Raw genomic sequence first — 13,028 nt, 5'->3', positions numbered from 1 at the left:
GAATTCTGCAGTAAGTATTCCATTGTACACAAAAAAAGCGCCATATACCGCCCCCCCCCCCAGACTAATGGGACAGTAGAACACTTTAACAAAGTGTTGAAAGAAACCACTAGATGGGTATGGTCAAATGCGATAATTGGGAGGAGGCTGTCAAGGAAAGGATTGTGGCGCATCGGTTTACACCGCATTCCACAACTGGTCTTCCTCCTTTTGAGCTAAGCAGAGGGAGGAAGGCTAACACTAAGCTGTTGTGGTTGGAAAATAAAGGTAATAGAGTGGTGAAAGATTTCGGAAATGTATGTGACAAGATCAGAAATATTCAAGTGAAAAATCAGTATATGATAAGAAAAGACATGTGAATAAATATGACAGAGATACTGTTGTGGGAAAAATTAGTTAGAATCAAACTTCCTCCTGCTCTTAGAGAAGGCCCGTGCAAATGGTCTAGACCTCTAGACCAATTAGAGTTGTGGAGGCATTCAAACATGCGGTCAGAACAAAAGATGGAAGGAAATGGAATGTCAAGAGAGTATGGGTATGTGAGGACAGCAAATATTTGAATGCTAGTAGTGGTGATGATGTTGATGGATGTATGAGTGAGACAATTGAGAGAGCACATTGTCGTGGGAAAGTATCAAGAGCGAATAGTGTGAAAAAGATTATTCTAACTTAATTTCCTTGCCAGCTCTCATCAGAGACACGACTTGCAAGTCCAGGTTTAGTAGAGCCTATCGCAGACCAAAGAGCATGGAGGACTATGTGTGAACTTTCTTCCATTTCCAAATTCAGCAATTTAAGTGTTGTTTCGTGACATTATAAGGAAAGGGAGATGTGTAGCATTCATCATCTTTGGAATTCTGCACTGCCTACTATCTTCTATCCCTGGAGCATGCCTCGGAACCCAGTGACATCAAGGGGAATGTGGAATGCTATTCGAGGAACAACAGCCTTCAGCCACAGCAGCTGTTGACACTGCTCCTTCCTTTACTTGTATATATATATAATTACTAGTATTAATAAATATTAATACTTATATCCTCTCGGAGCTTTGAATTCATTATAATCCTGGGTGCCCCCATATTACAATCTACAGAAAAAAGCAACTTATTTTTTTTTTTATTTGTAAATTATAGTTTATTACAAACTTTTATTACAAAACATTCACTTTTGTTACAAAACATTCACTTCACCACTATTCCCATTTTCTCTTTCCCATCTCTATTTATAGTCTGGTGGTCTCGCTGCTCGTCGCTATCGTCGACATCACTTTCTGTTCAGCTACGATATATCACTGAATCCATGAAGTTTATAACTGCGCATGTCAAGTGGACCGAGCTTCCATTTAGAACGCGAAACCACCACTCATCCATATTCATGTTCAAGGGCGCGAACTTCGCTAGATGGAATGTTCGTAGATCTTTAAGGATTGCACATTCTGCTATTAAATGTCTAGAGGATTCTACTGCAGCTCCACCGTGTCGACAGATATTATCCAAAGTGGCCTGATCATGTCTCATGAATAGCATTTCCTTTACTTTAATGACATTTAGACGCAGGCGGAGAAATTTATCTCGATGGTAATGTGATGGAAATTGCACCAAATAGCTTGGCATTACGTTCCGTTGGTTCTTTATAGGTCCAAGTTTTAGTGCAGAAGCTAACCCATCTAGTTTTTCTAAGTTTGTCATCCAGGCCCATTCATATATCTTGCGTTTTGCAATTTGGGGTTGCGCAAGGAGCAACTCCATCTTGATGTCTGCAGCAAGCATGATCTCCCTTACACCTTGGACCCATTTTAAAGTTACATCTGTGTGCGGATGTCTGATTGATGTGGCAAATATTTCATACGCTGGTTCCGGATTTGGCATCTGCATCTTTCGTATGAGCGCTAGAGATTTCCAAAGGACACTAGAGTATAATTCATCTAGAGCCAACTCGTGTCTAATGGCAATAATTGAAACATGTTTTGGTAGCTGTAGCACTGTCTTCCAAAACATGCTTTCTAGCTTGGCCCAAATTTGATAGTCTAAGTTCCACCCAGCTTCTGACCCGAAGGTGATTGCGGGTATTGCCTTTTGATAGTAGAACGTTCTGACAGGTATTAGTGAAAATTTGCCATAAAGATTGTGAATTCGACGACCTTGAAGCGCCAGCGTTTTCATACGTTGTGTGATATCCTGTACCCAGCTTCATTCTCGGATCGATTTATTTATCGTTATCCCAAGATATCGGATATCGTTGATTTCAGCAATTGGATTATCATCGATCTTCCACACAAAGTTTTTATTTTTGGAGCCTTTGGCCGATCCAATTTGCATTATTTTAGTTTTATTTACATTTATTTTTAAGTCATTTGTGGTCATATATTGGTGTAGTTTAGTTAAGAGGCGTTGCAGTCCTATCTGGGTTGTGTCAACTAGAACGATGCCATCAGCGTACGTTAAACAATTGATGTGCTGTCCATTTACTTTTGGCGGAAAACACTTTACATTTTTCAGTGCCAAAGGGATGTCCGCGATGTAAAGTTTAAATAGGCACGCAGCAATCGGGCAGCCTTGTTTCACGCCCCTATGTGTCATCACTGAGTCTGTTAAATTTCCTTTTTCGTTTAGTCGGATCTGTATAGATGTCATCGTGTGTAGAGCTATAATGGGATGTAATAAGTTCTCTGGGCAGCCCCACGTGGTTAGCTTCAGCCATAGTTTTGTACGATTTATTGTATCGAATGCTTGATGCATATCGATAAAGGCCATGAATAACTTTGACCGTTTTTCTATGGAGTTCAATTTTAATATGGTTACCAGGGTCAAGTTGATTTCTGTGCCGACTCCCTTAGTGAAGCCGGTTTGACGGCAGTCATTGATATTCTTCGACTTAGCCCAAGCAGAGAGTTTCTTTTGTAAGAAGCCAGCAAACACCTTTCCGATTGTATCGAGTAACGCGATTGGGCGGTAGTTTGCCGGATCCGCCCGATTTCCCTTCTTAAAGATGGGTACTATAATCGCTGTAGTCCAAGAGGGCGGGATTTTTCTAAGCTCAGCGATCTTTTGCGAACAGGTTACTAATGAATATCGCCCATTCTTGTTTGTTGGCTTTCAACATCATATTTGTGATGCCATCAGGACCCGCTGCACGAGAGTTGTTAAGCTTTAGTATGGCCGAAATTATGTCTTCGATATTCTCGTTACAGTCTCATTTGGCTTTGGTTTCTATTTGTGCTGGAATCGTTTGGTTGGTTTCAATCGCAAACACTTTGCTAAAGTGGCTTTTCCAGTCACTCTCAGCAACTCCACTAGCCATTGTGTCGGCTTGATTGCGAGAAAATTTGTTCATGAGTCGCCAAATTTATCTGCAGTTGTGTGATTTTATAAGCTTCAACATGGCTTCACCACGTTCTTGGTCGCGCATAAGGGCATAGGATTTCACCCAATTACGGTATTTTTGTTTGCGTTTTTTTATCCTTGCATCAGTACCCACCACTCCCTCTATTTTTAATCTATGTATGTCTTTATGCAATTTCTTTTTTTCCTTCTTAACTTTGAGACTCCAATCGTATTTTATCTGGTGGCATCTTCAAGAAAGAAATTTCTTTCCTGCATGGTAAGAGCGCACAATAGTTTAACGCTGTATCCTTGGACCATGTCAAGTTTTGGAAGTCTTTGTTCAGCTTAGTTATTTGTTTGGTGTTTATTCTTAGTCTATTTTGCCCATTATTTATCTCTAGGCTCTGGTTCATTTTCATTCCATCTGGTTTTGAAGGGAGAGTCATAGTTAGAACTAGAGCATCATGGTCACTGTTTATTGTCTCCAAAATTCTCATGTTCTTCATTTTATGCCATGAGTGCTTTGAGATCCAGAAATAATCCAACATTTTTTTGTGGCCCATATTATTCCAGGTATATTTCGGTGGTGTGTCGCCCTCTACACGTCCATTTATCATTTCGCAATCTCGTGAATCCATTGCGAATGACCATAGTGCACTTCTCGAATGTTGGCGTGACACTTCTTTCCTGGTCTCTATGATACAACATCTGTTTGAGTCAAACCAGGATGTGTTCATGTCGCCGCAAACAAGAATACAAATTTCACCATCTATTTGTTGATATTTATCTATGATCTTCGTTACGGAAGATATGAATTTTTTTGGGGTTATCTGGGCAGGATTCCAATATATGTTAATTAGCAGGATGTACTGGTTCTTGGAGTTTTTCCCGTTTTGGTGTTGTAATAACGTACTTTGTACGAAGATATTTGGATTGTCCGTTTCGAGAATTTCCCAAGCAGTTCCGATTTTGATCATGGTTATGAGTCCAGAAAACGGGCGGCCCTGTGCATTTTTCTTTGCCGGATTTAACAGGGTCACGTATCCATCTTTCGTCGGTGTAGTCCTCATCCATGTTTCTTGTAGACAAATTGCTAAATTGTTGGTCAAATCATCCGGGAAGTCAGCATACAAGTGATGGAATCCTCGAGTGTTCCAGGAAATCAATGTTAGCGGGATTCCTTCCCAACTCTGGCATAGCTAATGATTAGTCCTTCCTGATTTCCAATTACTGGTCGATGGTTGTGGTCCTGAAGCAGTCATCAGATGCTGACGTAGCTCTTCACGGCGTTTAGCGTAGACAGACTCGTTCAAGGCTTTTTGTCTGTTTTCTGACTGGATGGAAGGGTTTTCAGTCTGCACTTCAGAGACTTCGAAGCCCAGAAACAAGAGTTCATCTTTTGCCGATAGAATTGTCTTACGCACCGGCTGTGATTTTATATGGAGGTAGACTCTGTCTGCATACATCTCAGAGATGTACTCAACGATTTGGATGTCCTGAGAGGATACCGTTCTTAATGCTGGAACTGAGTGAAGAAGTCGAATTTCCTCTATTTAGATTAACCTCATTTTCGTCTACAAAAACATTTTCAATAAGAATTTTTGCTATCATGGCATTGTGCTCCTTGGGCGTTTCTTGTTCAATATGTTTTTGTACTATAAGTCTCTGGGCGGCCGTTTGTTTAGGGTTCAAAATTTCCTTCATTACTAGGTTCCGCTCATCGCTGACAGGGCGTTGTACTTGTTTTACTGCTTGACGAGGAGCTACTGATTTACCCGTCAGTTGAACTTCAGATGCTCTCGATTTCCTATATTCATGCACAGTCTCGTTTTTCCCAATCTTCGGGATAGAGAGCCAAGGATTTAATGTTGTCTTGCCAACCAGTTCGGCCTCGCCTTCCATTTTGTTTTGAACGATTATAGTATCGAAATATTCCTGACCGCTTGGCTCGTCCTCGTTCTCGTCGTAGTATGTAGAGAGGTTGCATAAGTCATCAGATGACGACTCTGAATGATCAGATTCGACATCCGAGTCTATTCTTTGACGTTTTTTAGAATTGTTTTTTAGAGGTGTAGTCGGTTTAGATCCCACCAGTTTCATTTCTTTTGTGTTTCTTGGTTTTGCTGGCTCGTCTTTTTTACCTCTTTCAAAGAGTCCCAGTTTGGCAGGTGTAGTCAAGTTTCTTATAAACTTCTTTGATTTACTGGTTTGCTTGTTTACTGTGCAATGCTTCTTTTTTTCGTTTTGTTTCTTATTAGTAGGACCACAGCTGGTCCCTTGCAGATTCTGCATGGGGATCTTAGTCGTCAGCGTTTTGGCAGGCCCATTGAAAATTCCAAATGATGTTTTGGCTGATGAACACTGAGCAACATCTGGTGAATGAGGTATTTCGATTGTTTCAAGAAGCTGTTTGCTTACTATTTTTACTACATTGTCGGTTGAATCAGGGACAAGTATTGCATTTGAGCTGCTATGGAGTTGTTTAGCAGTTATGACGGAGGTGGACTCGCTCGAAATAACGGCACTCTGGACTGCAGGAGTCACAATCACCTCAGGGATCTTGATGCCCTTTCCAAAATTTAGCTGGCATCCCCCGTCGCTCAAGGTGAAAGCCACATCCGCTTCGGGCGATTTTTGTTTGGAATTCGCTTTTTTAGATTCCATAGTACTCAATTCAATCGAACTTGCTTGCTTTACACTCTTAGTTTCCATCAGGTGGTTCGTACAAGCAGTTAATGTATCCATCATTGTTTTCCTTTCCGCAGTGTCTTTTCCTGTGATTTCATTCAGTCTGTTATGCCACAATTTAGAGGTTTCTGCTTCTTTATCCAGACGATCTTGCAGCATTAAATTCATGGTTTCTAGTTTTGTGAGCTTGTTAAGCTGGACCATGTATGCACCATTGTTTTGTACTGCTTTGTGGAGATTCTCATATAGTTTTGTGAATGGAATTAATGCTAGTGAGGTTGCTGCGAGGACATTATTGTGTATCTGTATCGCTGCAGCAGCTGACAGATTTGATTTCGAAAACGAAGGGGCCTCCTTGTGGTGATGAGCTGAGTTGTTTTCATCGAGCAGTATGCTCGATTCAGGAATGCCTTGAACTCCATGGTCCACAGTCCCTTTCCACGACTTCGATGCTGCATTCGTATGTTGTTGTGTATTTGGAGTGGAGCAGTACGAGGAGATCCTAGCTGCCGAAGAATTTATAGGTCGATTCAAGTGGAGAGTGTTTGCTTGATTGATGGTGTTTTGATTCCGCGGAAACAGATTCTCACCACAGCTAGCATCGCCGTTTTTGTTCAGCGTTTGGTCATCTGAACACTGTCGGGCTGTAATATTCGAAACTGTGTTCTGATGAGCATATGTCCCTTCATCCATCAAGGATTTGACATTTGTAGAGCACACTATTTTTTTTTTTTGTTTTTATCAGTTATGAAGCTCTCCGACATGCGCTCCTTCATTTTTTCAAAGTCGGCTTTTAGGCGTTCAGTCAGCCTGGCTTCACGACCAGCCAAGTCCACTCCAAAAGTGTTTAGCTTTGGGATACTGGTCTCCGCTATTACCAATTTGGAGTTTGATCTTGACGACGTATTTTGTATTAGGCTGCCAGAGACACCCTTTCCTCTCTCTGGTTTTAGTTTATTTGCTTCCAACAGGGGCTCTTGATTTCGATTGAGTGTACTTATCAATTGCGACATTTTAGGCATTTGCTCTTGAGCCCGATTTGCATCACGTGTGGTAGATGTAAGGTGTGCAGGATTGGTCACGCTAGAGCTGGCATCATGGACATTACAGGGAAAAGTGAATTTGACCAGGCCTGAGTCGCTTGCAGGTACTTCTATTTCTAGTAACTCGATGTCAGTTACATCAAACGGCGACTGGAAGGCCATTATGTTCACTTCAATCACGTTTGTGGCGCTTTCCCTGTTGTTCTCCGAGTTCCAAAGCGCCCGGCCGTCGATCGTTGTCTTTGCGATAACTCCAAGCTCAGCTTCCACGGCTGCCACACGGGGCGAGACCTCCGCCTCGACCAGCGAAGCGCCAGCGGCGGCGTCCGCTAGAGAACCAAGTGGATGCTCATTTCTTATCCATGGGCGTTTAAGGGACATATCAATTTCATCGGCTGGTCTGGTGTCTATTTTTAAAGTCTTTAGTCTCTCTGACACAATGTGTACTAAAGTTTTTGGTTGTTCACATATTGGGTGCAGTACTGGTGTATTACAGGCTTTCTGGTTTAACACATAGGATGGATTACATGAGAATGTTTGTCTTTCCACATGCTCATCGAGCCCTCCTCTTGTCCAATCATATCCATCAAGCGACCCTGTTTGGTCGTGTACGCCCCCAAGCACACATGGTGACCTCGTGTTAACAATGTAATCTCGCATTTGTAATGAATGCTTTAGTTTGGCACGTGTTTATGGGCCCTGATCGGTCATTTAGAGGACTTACCTCTTCCCTCTCAGTTTCACCGAGGACTGCCTCCCACACGACTCTTGGCAATGTTGTGTGCTTGATTGTATCGCCCCAGCTCGCCAAACAGCCGCACAACAGCCGTCGCCCTCTACTCCTTCCGGGCTCAACGCCGCAAGGGTGACAGTGAATGTGTTTTCAGGCTGATTTGGGTCACGTGACTCCTCACGTGATCAGAAACAAGGCTCCGCCCCCTCCTGGGAACGAAGCAACACGCTGCGGGAGTCTTGAGCAGCTAGATGTGGGAAATTCGCCGTGGAGCCTCACGTTTAAAATGCTCAGATGAGCAGAAAAACCTCAGCACAGGCAACGCACCGCTCGCCTGCCAGCGAATGTGTTTTCAGGCTGATTTGGGTCACGTGACTCCTCACGTGATCAGAAACAAGGCTCCGCCCCCTCCTGGGAACGAAGCAACACGCTGCGGGAGTCTTGAGCAGCTAGATGTGGGAAATTCGCCGTGGAGCCTCACGTTCAAAATGCTCAGATGAGCAGAAAAACCTCAGCACAGGCAACACATTATGATTTTACAAACTTTTGTGATGAGGAGGCAATAAGACTAAGGATTATCGAAGGATGCACTTCATCACATTTTCGGAAGCATCTGTTAAAGAGGCATCTACCTCTAAAGGATGTGTTGGAACTGGCGAGAGTCTATGAGAGGGTTGACACTCAGGCAGCAAACATTGAAAATCCGAGAAAGTTAGATACCATCGCTGCCTTGTGACGACCATCCATGTCATCAAAGAGACAGTGCTATAGATGTGGATTTGAGTTCACTCATCAAGGTCAATGCCCAGCCCGTGGGCGAATGTGTCTGCAGTGTGGGCAGGAGGGTCATTTTCAGGTGAATTGCAGGGAGAATGTTTATGCCCAAATCCTCGTCTACAATTTGTTATGTGTGGTGACAGACATCATCTGATAGTAAAAGGAACCACACCTGGTGAATGTTGCTAAAGGAAGTTTATTCAGTATCATCTTCAAGTCAACCCCCAGTCTCAGGTGGCTTCTGGCATCACCCTATAGCCGGAGCTTCTCAACCTCCTTCACACTCTCAACCCTGAACCATAACAATAACAGGTTTACATGGAGACAGTAAGCAGGGGTGGATGTTCTAAGAGCACCGAGCCTGGATGTGTGATGTCACACACAGCTATGTCATCCAGTAGGCAAAGGTTACAGATGTGTAATCAAAGAGGAAAGGAGATATCCTTTCCTAACAGGACTATACCCTAATTAGTGTTGAGGTATGGAGAATAAAATTTCAATGTTGCACGTTGTGGGAAAATGGGGTCTAGGCAAACGCTTATGAGGATGTACCCATTGACATGATAGGTTGTTTTGAGGGAGAGGTTGAGTTTAAAGGGGGAGAAGCCATATCTACCATTCATGTTGCAACCAAGGGTGGTGAACTATTGTCTTGGAGTGACCAAGCAGCTTTGAAGATTAGGCTTGAAGCCAGTCATCATGATCAAGTGCAAATGGTGAGAGAAGTTGAGACACAAGTCAAAGCAGTGGAAGTGATGGGAGTGAAGCAAGCATCAAAGTTAGGATGTCTGAGAGGATTTGTACACAAAATTAGTTTGAAGAGGGGAGCTGTTCCCAAAATTGCCAAGTTAAGCACAGTACCTCTTGCACTGTGCAAGGATGTAGAAAATGAGATTTTAACGATGGAGAGTGAGGGTGTGATAGAGAGGATACAGACCTCTGAGTGGGTGAGTCCCATTGTGGTGGTTAAAAAGGCAAATGGACAAATAAGACTCTGCATCCATCTCAGGCACCTCAATAGCATGGTGGTTGCTGAGATATTGCCTCTTCCAAGGATTGATGATTTGTCACCGGGGGTGTCAGGTGCAAAAGTTTTTTCAATACTGGATTTGAAATCTGCCTATCACCAAGTAGAACTCCACAAAGACTCCAGATACCTCACTGCTTTTATAACCCCCATTGGTTTGTTCAGATGTGTGAGAATGCCATTTGGACCAGTGTCCGCTGCCAGCGTGTTTCAAAACATAATGTATAAGCTGTTGGGGGAGGAAGTTGGAGTGATGTTTTATCAAGATGATGTTTTAGTATGTGCTCCTCAGTTGGATCTATGTTAGTTTTGCCCCGGATAGAAAGGTTTCGTGGCTTAGGTCGGGCCTTTTGTGTCCGAGGCACGCAAGCCTGGAACTCTCTTCCGACACAGATGTGCACGACAGAGAACCACCTTGTGTTTCGTAAACAGTTGAAGACAATACTGTTTAAATAGATTAATTCCAGCTCAGCTAGTCTTCTACCTCTATCTTTCGGCGCCTGGATGCCTAAGAGCTTTGGCGCCTTATAAGTGTAATTAACATAACATAACATAACATAACATGTGGGGCTGATGAGAAAGAACATGAGGTGATGCTCAAGAGATTCTGAGAATTCTGAAAGAAACTCGATTAACAATTGCTAAACAGAAATTCACATTTAGAGCTGAGAAAATAGTCTATTTTGGGCATGAGATACCTGGAAGTGGAGTCAGACCCAAAGAAGATGCTATAGAGGCGATTAAGAACATGTTAGCTACCAAGAATAAATCTGATGTATTGTCATTTCTAGGATTGATTGAATTCTACGGGAAATTCATTAGAGGATTAGCAGACAAAACTAGGAACATAAGGAGGATGACGCGAAAAGGGGTCAATTTTAAGTGGGATGAGACAAGTGAAGCGGAATTTAAAGATATAAAACTTGCAGTAGTTAATACCCCCATTTTAGCAGTATTTGAATTTTACATACCATTGCGCTTGCTTCTAGAAGTCTCAAGGATGCAGAAAACAGGTATTCAGTAGTAGAGAAGGGAGCACTGGCATGTGTGTAGGGAGCAGACAAGTTCAAGAGGTTTTTATGGGGGAGAGAATGTGTGGTGTGTACCGATAACAAACCGTTGGTGAGTATATTTTCTAAAAAAGGATTAGAGGGCGTATCTTGCCACGTAATGAAATGGGTAAGTTCCATGCAGGGTCTAAGGTTTACCATGGTACATGTTTCTGCTGGAAACAACGTTGAAGCAGATGCATTGTCGAGATGTGTAGAACAAAGCAAAGGTGATTTATGAACCAGAAATATGGAAGATGAGTCACTGGAGATTTTTCAGGTACAGAACAGCGTTCAGAGGACTGAGTGAAATGTGGCATGTAAGAGTTATGGGTAGAAAATAACTACTTGTATCATGGGCACCAATTAGTAATTCCGACTGGTATGAGAAATGCTGTTATTGAACTAGCCCATGTCCGGCATTTGGGTGTGGCGAGAACAAAGGAACTAGTGGGAGCAGATTTTTGGTGGCCAGGATTGGAGAAAGAAGTGGAGGATCAGGAGTTGGCCTGCTCAGACTGCAAAGAAGGAGATGAAGGTCTCTCAGTTCAAAAGGTTCTTATGTTCCCCTGGTAACTTGTTCGGGACAGTCCCAAGTTACCATGGGATGAGGTGGCACTAGATTTGTTTGGGCCTTTCAATATAAGGGGAGCTAGAGACAAATATTTACTAGTTGTTGTTGATCTTCTTTCAAAGTGGCCTGAAGTATGTGTTCTTAAAGAGATTACAAGTTTCAAGATAGTTCAGTTTTTGGAACAGCTGTTCTGGAGAGAAGACTTCCCCAAAAGATGCATTTCAGACAATGGCACACAGTTTTTCTAAATTTCTAAAAAGGAATGGCATTAAACAAGTGAACACAGCACTTTATCACCCTCAAGGGAATGGTTGCATTGAGAGATTTAACAGAGCGCTCATGGAAGCAATAAGAATTGCAGTGGCTACGGGGGGGGTGATTGGTTCAGGACCGTTATGGAGAGGACGTTTCAATATCGTCTGGCCCCAGACAGTGTCACTGGAGTGACCTCATTTGAGGTTTTGAGGGGAAGGAAACCCAACACCCATCTGTGTCCTGGGTGGATGGGGAGGTCAAGGATGGTAAACGTAGATGTGGATAGAGTGAGGGACAGAATGCAGATAAGTGGTGGCAAAGCTAAACGCAGGTATGATTGGATAAATTGTTGCAGGAATCTAACTGTCACTGAAGGTGATTGGATCAAAATTAAGTTGCCAACTAAGGTACGTAAAGGTTCTCTGATATTTTCGGAGCCCAAATTAGTAGTGAAAGATTTGGGCTCATCTGTTTTGGTGGAGGGTGGAGCTGTATGGAATAAAGAAAGAGTGGCAATCATCAAAAATGGTGCAAGAAATAAGGAGGAGGAGTGATGAAAGGGTCACGTTTGTTGGACTAGTGTTGGGTTTGCTCTTTTTATTAAATATACTTTTGTTGTAGAATAGTTATGTCATAGAGTGTCAAGTATGTTCTAAACTTGATGGTTCAAATCTATAGCCTTTACTGTGTATTATCTCTGGGTCACATTGTGACTTCACACTGTTCTGATATGAAGTGTTTTGCTTTCAATGTTTGTTCTAATGTGGGTCAGTTGGAGGCTGGCTCTCAAGGGAGTGCCTGCTGTCGCTATGGCTCTAACTTAATAAATGTCATAAGCATTTCCGCTGCCTGAGCTTCATTTCCTAACAACTAGCTTTGCTGACACATTTTGAGAACAAGCATCATTGTTTGTATGAATGTAATTTCTTTGAAGTAGAGATCAAATGTTTAATTTATTGTTGCATTCAGAAAGAAGGGAGGTGTTAGGAAAGGATATCTCCTTTCCTCTTTGATTACACGCAGTTCATTCATCTGTAACCTTTGCCTCCTGGATGACATAGCTGTGTGTGACATCACACATCCAGACTCAGTGCTCTTAGAACATCCACCCCTGCTTACTGTCTCCATGTAAACCTGTTATTGTTATGGTTCAGGGTTGAGAGAGTGAAGGAGGAGGTTGAGAAGCTCCAGCTATAGGGTGATGCCAGAAGCCACCTGAGACTGGGGGTTGTCTTGAAGATGATACTGAATAAACTTCCTTTAGCAACGTTCACCAGGTGTGGTTCCTTTTACTATTAGATGATGTCTGCCACCACACATAACAGTTAGATACCATCGCTGCCTTTTGACGACCAGCCACGTCACGACACGGCTGTAGATGGGGATTTGAGTTCCCTCATCAAGGTCAATGCCCAGCCCGTGGTCGAATGTGTATGCAGTGTGGGCAGGGGGGGTCATTTTCAGGTGATGTGCAGGGAAAAGGGGTCTCTATTGCCTGCATACAGACCCAACATGCAGACATATCCAAATGGAGAAGTTGACATGCCGTGGGCTTCCAG

This window comes from Ambystoma mexicanum, chromosome 3p (genome assembly GCF_040938575.1).
Source record: "Ambystoma mexicanum isolate Mex_15411 chromosome 3p, UKY_AmexF1_1, whole genome shotgun sequence".
NCBI classification, from domain to species: Eukaryota; Metazoa; Chordata; class Amphibia; order Caudata; family Ambystomatidae; genus Ambystoma; species Ambystoma mexicanum.
This window is presented reverse-complemented; position numbering follows the sequence as displayed.